The sequence below is a fragment of the Triticum aestivum genome, chromosome 7D (genome assembly GCF_018294505.1).
Source record: "Triticum aestivum cultivar Chinese Spring chromosome 7D, IWGSC CS RefSeq v2.1, whole genome shotgun sequence".
NCBI classification, from domain to species: domain Eukaryota; kingdom Viridiplantae; phylum Streptophyta; class Magnoliopsida; order Poales; family Poaceae; genus Triticum; species Triticum aestivum.
The window spans coordinates 55,862,501-55,871,237 of NC_057814.1; positions in this window are offsets into that span (position 1 = coordinate 55,862,501).

The following is an 8,737-nucleotide window of genomic DNA, read 5'->3' on the forward strand; positions in this document are numbered from 1 at the left end:
GCCTAAGTTACAAAAATCCTACCGAGTGGTGAGCAACCCTCCCACTCGGAGGCTTAGCTGCAGTCCAGTACTCGCCTAAGTTACGGAAATCCTACCGAGTGGTGAGCAACCCTCCCACTCGGAGGCTTAGCTGCAGTCCAGTACTCGCCTAAGTTACGGAAATCCTACCGAGTGGTGAGCAACCCTCACACTCGGAGGCTTAGCTGCAGTCCAGTACTCGCCTAAGTTACGAAAATCCTACCGAATGGCGAGCAACCCTCCCACTCGAAGGCTTAGCTGCAGTCCAGTACTCGTCTAAGGATAAAACACGGTCCGAGTAAGATCCGATCTGCTCGCTCCATCCTAATCCACAAGGAACACGAGGTGCGGGTCGACTGCGACCTTCTCCTCTGAGCGGCACCACAAGTACAACGTGCGCTCCATCCTTATCCGCAAGGACGACGAGGTGCAGGTCGACTGCGACCTTCTCCTCTGAGTTGTGCCACAAGTACAACGTGCGTTCCATTCCTATCCGCAAGGACGACGAGGTGCAGGTCGACTGGAACCTTCTCCTCAGAGCTGCATCTCAAGTTAAAAATCATCCGAGTGAAGAACAAGTTCCACTCCGAGAACAAAACACAAGCAAATTCAAAGATGAACTAAGTTCGGATACGTTCTAAAGTGTTCCAAGACCACGGACAAAAGTACTTGGGCACCAAGCCCGAAGGAGTTTAACGGTTACAAGATCACTCGGCATTCCAAGGCAAATTTAAGGCATGTCATAAAGTTTTTTCACTCCTCAGCAGGAGGACTGGCAGGCTCGACGAACTCACCCAGGTCGATCCCATCCGCGATCCGAGTGGCTGCATCGATGAAGGTCTCCAGGAAAGATTGGAAGTTGAGCTTCTTTGTTTTGGCAACCTTGAGCGCTGCAAGCTTGTCTTCCTTCACCTCCTTGCAATGGACCCGGACTAAGGACAAGGCCACGTCAGCACTGCAACGGGCAGAAGATTTCTTCCACTCCAACACTCGGTCTGGGATATGGTTGAGTCGGGCCATCAGGGACTCCAAATCATTCTGAAGGGTGGCTTTGGACCAGAGTGCAGTGTCGACTCGGGAAACCGCCACTTTCAGACGAGCAATGTAGTAGGTGACACTTGCAAGGTAGGATTCCAGTCGGAGCACGTGCATGGCAACTTCATCTTTGATAGGGGAGTTGATGGGATCCAAGTTCGTTTCGACTCGCCCGGTCTCCTCTTCAAAGTTCTGACGGAATTTTGTGTGCAAAAACGAGAAGTGAGTCGACGATGGCATGACGAGTCAACAACGATAGAGCAATCGAAAAAGAAATACCTTCAAGTATGAGAGACAGTTTTTCGGCGAGCCCTCCCAGATAAACCTCCAGCTCGTTCCTCTTCTGCGCCAAGTCACTAGCTTTGTCAGTCAGCGCGTCCTTGTCTTTCTTCAGTCGAGTGGATTCCTTGTTAGCTTTGTCAAGAGCGAGCTTCAGCCTGGCGTTCTCCTCCTCCAGCTTGCCGACTAAAGCCAGCTTCTCCTCAGCAAGTTTGGTCTTCACAAGAGCTGCTTTCTGCGCCTCAGCCAGGTCACGGTCTTTCTTCTCCACAGCCTCCTTCATTTTCTCTACAAAAAATGACAGTCGAGTCAGAGCAAGGAATGGGAAGACAGGGCAAAAGACAGTAAACAAAGTTCTCACCAAACGTACCAGTTGCTTCGTCCTTGGCCTTCTGCAGGTTCTCTTGGGCAAGCTTCAGGTCCAGGTCGAGCTGGATCTGCTTCTTTTCCATCTCGGTATAACGAGCCCCGAGCTCACAAGATTTCTGCAAAAACGAGCAGTCAGTCGGCGAGCATACAATTTAATTGCTTCTGAGCAATGAAGAACAATTCCAACAGTTCTAAGACTACTGCTGAATCAAACATCCAACAGTAGTCTCGGGGACTACACCCAGTGGGTGCACTTAGCATGCCCCCACTAGTATAATTTCCACTCGGCGTGGTCCGTCCAGACCGAGTAAAAAAAGAGAGAAGAGCCAAGTTGTTTTCAGACCATAGTCGACTGCCCGTAGTCGACCACGGTCTCGGCGACTACACCCACTGCGTGCACTTAGCGTGCCCCCACCGGTTCAGTTTCCACTCGGCATGGTCCATCCAGGCCAAGTGAAGAATTTAGCTACTCAGACCACAGTCGACTACCCGCAGTCAACCATGGTGTCGGGGACTACACCCAGTGGGTGCACTCAGCGTGCCCCCACTAGAAGTTCAATCGACTCAACTTAGTCGACCCAAGATAAAAGATTACTCAGAGGCAAATCAGAAACACCCAGTGGGTGTACAAACCCGAAACACAGACAGATGAAAAGAGTTTTTAGGTACCATATCCTAACAGAACAAGCTGAGGAGTCGGTAGATCATCAACTAACCTGGACATTGCTCTGGAGAGCTGAACTGGCATCATAAGCAGCCTGGCTAGCTTCCCGGACCACCTTCATTTGCTCCATCATGAGGCCCGCCTGGCGTATAGCCTCCTTAGCAGCCCCCCACTAGGTCTTTCGGGACGTGGTGCGCGGCGAAGAGCGAAGGAGAGTCAGTCAGAGGCTGCGCAGTCGACGACGAAGGCCGGGCACTCATCAAAGGTTCAGCAAAGGTGACGGCAGTCCGAGTGGTGTTGCCTCCCTCCTGAGCCGCTGATTCTGTCACTGGTGTCGACTGAGGCACTTTTCCTGCGGACGCCTTCTTGTTCCTCCGAGTCCTCAGGGGCGCCTCATCGTCGTCGTCCGGAAGGTCAATAACTTGGGGTGGAGCTGCAGAGAGAATCAAGTATGGGAAATTCAATAGACCAATAAAACATCCGAGTAAACAAGGACAAGATTGCAAGAATCGTACCTGGATTGGAGGTGGCGGCATCTTCCACTTCTTCATCTTTATACTTCTGGCCAGAGGTCTCGGAGGTAGCAGCACTACAATTTTCAATTTTCAGTCGGCCGTATCAGTGAATCGACCAAGACTTAGTTCATACTAAACAAGGAATTCAAGTTCAGATTATTACCCGGAGACAGTGGGAATGGTCACTTTGATTTTGGGCAAGGCTTTTGGCGGTTTTGATGGCGCAACTTTCGGTAGCTTCGGCGCTCTTTCAGTCGGCGCTGGAGAGGTCGTCCGAGGGCGCTTGGAGGGCTGACCAGTCGGCGTGGTAGCTTTGCCGCGATCGCTCGACGGATCGTGAGCGAACTTGGATCGCCTTTCCTCACAAGGAGGAGAATCGACCTCTTCTTCGTCACTCGGGTCATCGCTGTCTTCCTCCTCCTCACCACCAGACTGCCACTCGACGCTTTCGCCTCCACTTCCCTCCTCCTCCGCGTCCGGCTCCTGCTCGCCGTTGGGCATCGAGTACCACTCGATAAGGGCCTAGAAGACAACAAGCAAGACAAAAGTCAGTCGACTGATAATAAGCAGTTACATGATGATTCAAGGAAATACTCGACGACTCTGAATCGTACCTAGTCCACTTCGTACTTATCACTGAGCGGGGGAATCCTCCTGGATACTCTGGGGTTATCCTTGTTGCCGGTAATGCTCCTCAGCCACCGCTCAAGCATAACTTCCGAGGCTTCCTCTGGGTGGACCCGAGTGGTATCGTCGGTGCCCGAGTACATCCACATCGGATGGTCACGGGCTTGAAGCGGCTGGATGCGTCGTCTGAGGAAGACCTCCAACAGGTCCATGCCAGTCACACCGTCTCGGACAAGCTCGACTACCATGTCGACCAGCACCTTCACCTGTCCCCTCTCCTCCGGGATCACTTTCAAGGCAGCGGGCTTTTCCACTCGGGCCAAAGAGAAGGGGGGAAGTCCAGTCGACTGCCCCGGAGTCGGCTGGTCTTGGCAGTAGAACCAGGTTGACTGCCACCCTTGGACCGACTCGGGAAGGGTCATGGATGGAAAACAGCTCTTTCCTCTCATTTGGATCGCAAGCCCCCCCCCCACATCTGGATCACCTTCGTCCTCTCGTCACTCGAATTGGCCTTCTTGACCGACTGGGAGCGGCAGGTGAAAATGTGTTTGAAGAGGCCCCAGTGCGGTCGACAGCCCAAGAAGTTCTCACACAAAGAAACGAAAGCAGCGAGATAGACGATGGAGTTGGGAGTGAAGTGGTGGAGTTGTGCGCCGAAAAAGTTCAGAAAGCTCAGAAAAAAGGATGCGGTGGCAGAGAAAACCCCCGGTCGATGTGGGTGGCGAGAAGAACACACTCACCATCTTGCGGCTGGGGCTCGGATTTGTTCCCCGGGAGCCGCGCAGCTCCGTGGGGGATCAATCCTTCCCGAGCCATATCCGTGAGGTCATCTTGCCGAATCGTCGACCGGATCCAGTCGCCCTGGATCCAGCCGCGCGGCAAGCCGGCCCTTAACGAGGATCCGCCCCGGCTGGATTTCTTCACCTTCGCCTTCGCCGCCGCCTTCTTCGCGTGCTCCAGGGCCACCGTCTTGTCCTTTCCCATTGCGGCGGACGGAGCTCGAGCGGTGCAGCAGCGCTAGGGCGAGAGCGAGCGTGGTGGAGAGAACGGAGGAAGAAGGGGAAAATTGGAGATGCACTATTGAAAACCCCCAGCCCGATACCTTATATGAGGCAGGTTCCGAGTGGCTGACCAGTGGTCCCGGACGATCTTACCAAATCCCGTAACAGACGTGCGCACAATACGTGGCGAAAAAGGTGGTGCGGGAATCGAGGCGGCCTTGCCTAATCCGGTCCAATTATTGCGGCCTCCTCCGCCCCGCGCGCTTCCCAATATTCGAATCCCGCGAAATCCGCAGACGACGGAGCAACTTATCAGACGAAAGATTTTTCTCCATATCAACACTCGGGACTTAGTAGCAAAAGTTCACTCGACACAAATCAACAATGGATCAAGGCGACTGAAAAAGACGTTGATGTCAGCACTCTAAATCAGTCCGTCCCAGCAAGACTCTTCCGAGGCGCTAAAATTGAGTCGGAAATACTTTCAACTCCTTCTCCACTCAAACCCTGAACCATTCGGGGGCTAATGACGAAGCTATGTACCTAGGGTAGGGTTACAGGCCTGACCCTCCCTAAGGACATTACCCTGAAGTCAGAAGCATCGAAGGGGTATCATCATCCACTCGACCATAGACGTTCCACTCGGAAGGATCAATGTCACTCGACCGTACCAGAAGCCACTCGACGCACAGAAGATCTAAGGTCACTCTGCAACAACGGCCGGGCGTTCACTCTGTAGACTTAATGATCATTTAAGACACTTTACTACTGGCGTTACCTGTAACGTCCTACCTTAATGTACATTGAACCCTTGGCGTCGTGGGCTGGCTGGGGTCCTGGCGCACTCTATATAAGCCACCCCCCTCCACAGGCACAAGGGTTCGCACCCCTGTAATCGCATACACATATAATCCAGTCGACCGCCTCCGGGCTCCGAGACATAGGGCTGTTACTTCCTCTGAGAAGGGTCTGAACTCGTAAAACACTTGTCAACAACTTCACCGTAGCTAGGATCTTGCCTCTACATACCTACCCCCCTTTCTACTGTCAGCATTAGTACCACGACAGTCGTGGTATTCTCACGGGGGGTGCAAGATGACAGATGCCACAAGGTGGCTTCGTGTGAGGGCAAGACTGCTGCCGGAATATCCAGGGACGGGTATGCGAGTAGCACGCGCTAGTTTACCCAGGTTCGGGGCTCTCCGGAGAGATAATACCCCTACTCCTGCATGTCTGAGTATATCTGGTATATTTGGTACAGAGTGCTCCTGAAGCTGTATCTGATGTCAGTGTCGTAGGCATCTGGCCTCGTATCTGTGAGCACAGATACTCGGGTATGCATGGCCGTGGCCGGGTGGCGGTATGAGCTAGTGGCCATGCGTGGCCGTGAGTGAGCTTGGGTGCTCATGCGTGTGTGTGTGTGTGGAGTCGTGGCTGGCTGGATGGATGTGTGCCTTATATGGGCATGGCTAGCTTACTTCCTAAGCTAGGTAGGCATGGGTGGAGGTGGCGTTGGTTGTAAGCTACCTTGGGTAGCTTACACACCAAGCCATGCATGAGGTATGGTGCATGTCATGCTTGTCCCCTGGGCACTTTATAAAATAGTGCCAAGGGACAGGTACACTATAGATGACATCGCGGTATGGCCGTCTCGTCGATGTGTTGTCGGTGTCGGGTCTGGCTGCAGTCGGCAGCCGGCTGGTCAGCGCAGTCGGCGGTCGGCAGCCGGCCGGGCAGAGCATTCGGACGGGGAGCCGGCAGGAGCGGCCGGGCAGTCAGACTGAGGGGCTTTGCTAGCCCCGATGCCTTGAATTATTGTCTCGCCGTCTTCGGGGTACCCGTGGCCAATTACTCCGACACTCATCTTCAAGCTTTATTCTCTAATAGAAATCTGGATCTTGTGCCTTCATATCTTGGAAGTATGAGATTGTGCTCCCCACATCAGCATGGCGGTACTCCATCCGGAATTTAGCTCGCTGGTTTGCGATGTCCTTTGTTGTGTATGGTACATCTTTAGGATTCCCGTAGAACCATGACATTAGTTGCATCTGTCTTGCTGTCTCTATGTTGCATCCGTGCAATATCTTCAAGAAGTGCTGCTCATCTTTTGGAATGTTCCTATGTGATGATAGGAACTTTGTCAAGGACGACTTTCTTATTAGAGGGTGGTTGTGGTCATCGTTGAAGTGTTTGACTCTCCACCACGCATCCGTGTGGGTGATGTAAAGGTGGGCCGGACATCCCGACCTCACAATCTTCCCTCTTTTCCTCTTTTCACGATGCATTTTGGGTCCTGCACATCCTCTATCTCCTCCTTGTTTGTTTTTGGCTTGCCGTATTTCCCACAAACCAAGAGGACTCTGCTTACAGTATCGTCTTTAATTGTTTTTCTGTATTCCAGTCTCATTCCAAACCCATGTCTGAGTGCATATTGCTTGTAGTGATCATAAACTTCCTCAAAAGTACCAAACTTTATCGTTTCATCCGGAGGCTTCGGTGTGGAGTATGCCTCGGTGTTTTTGTCTCCCTGTTCAGCATTCTCTCCTCCTGTTTCTGGACTCGCTGGCTCGCTGACTAAATGATCAAAGAAGCTTTCTCTCCCCCCATGCTGCTAGTAGTCGGTTCTTTGCTTGTCTCTCGGACCATCGGGTTGCTTCTAGATGTAGCACCAGTAATATATTTGAAGTTGTTAATTTGTGTTATATTTCTGCACGCCAAAACTAGTGGTAACTTGTACTCCAATTGCTTGGTAAAGTTTGCATGCATTAAGATGTTTTTGTAGCTGTAAAGTGAAAGCATGTAGTTCCAATTGCAATACAGAATGCAATGATAATTCGTATGCATTAAGAGTGGTAATTCTACCTAATTTCATGGTAACTTTTTTTGTGTTCATTAAGCTTGGTGAATTGTGAACTGATTCATGGTGAATGTGGTAGTTGTAAATAACATAGGTGGTAGTTGCAATTAAAATATGATGGTAACAAGTCTGTGTATAAAAATGTGGTAGCATGCTAAATGTTTTTACCTTCGTCTGTTTTGTTGTTGGCAGAACCAAAGCTTGCGGGGTGCGCATATTCACACTGTTGATTTGTCCCCACAACACACATCATGATATCCACATTACCCCCGTTATCATGCGCCATCTTTTTGTGTTGCAGCACCTGCTAGCACATACAATTGCATCTATCAATTCCACATTTACAAGCAATTTTGATTATTTTTTCACAACAACTATTTTTTTTTCTTTTTCTGCATTGATTACTTCTTTTTTATAACATGTATCATTTTGGGAGTAACCAACGTATGGGAGTATGACAGCGATAGTTCCTATCAACCTCACTTATTATCAAAAAATTCTGGTGGCAACAATGTAAATCAACACATGGTATTATTGTAGTGTTTTAGCACCTTTGGTTATGAGATTTCCTAGTAAATTGCAATGAATTAGCATGATAACTTGTTCGATAAAAAAAGATCTTTTTTATGTTGGATAAGTGTTAAAGGATGCCGATTACTCAATGCACACACTCTGGTAATCTATATTCAATCGAAATGGCAACTCAGTTATTAATGAGAAATTTTATACATGTAGTTCTAACATGCTTCAAAAAAGATAGCTTAATAGAGTGATGATGATAACCTATATGTATTTATGATGGTAACTTAATGATGAGGTAACTCAATGATGTAATCTGTAGGTAGGAACATGGATCAATTTTACCAACTTTTTGGCTGTAAAAGAGGAAAATTTATTCAATCTTTGTTGGTAACCTGACTGAATTTGAATGGTAACTCAATTACAGCCGAGGAATTACACACATGCAGTAAAAGGACTACCTTTTTCTGCATCCTTTTGGCTTTCTTATTTAGTTCTGGTTGTTCTTTCCCCATGTTTTTCCCCTTGATTTTATTGGTATGAAATGCGAATGCAGCATGTGTATAGAGGTTGAATCACTTACCTCCTTTCTTTTTTGCCTGATTATGCCGAAATTGAGACGAACTGATGTATTTGTCCTAGTAGCATGTGATAACCCCCTGTGATGTTGTTGTGGTAAACCGGGCCCTCTCTCAAATCCTTGTGTTTGGTAGTGTTTTTCATGTTTTTTTGGTGGATCAGATCTGGGGCGGAGGTCGCCGGTGATGGAGGCGCGTCGGGGAGAGAGGAGAGAACAGATCGGGGCAGGTGGCTGTTTCTTGCGATGGAGGTAAGAAACTAGGTTTTGGGGTGA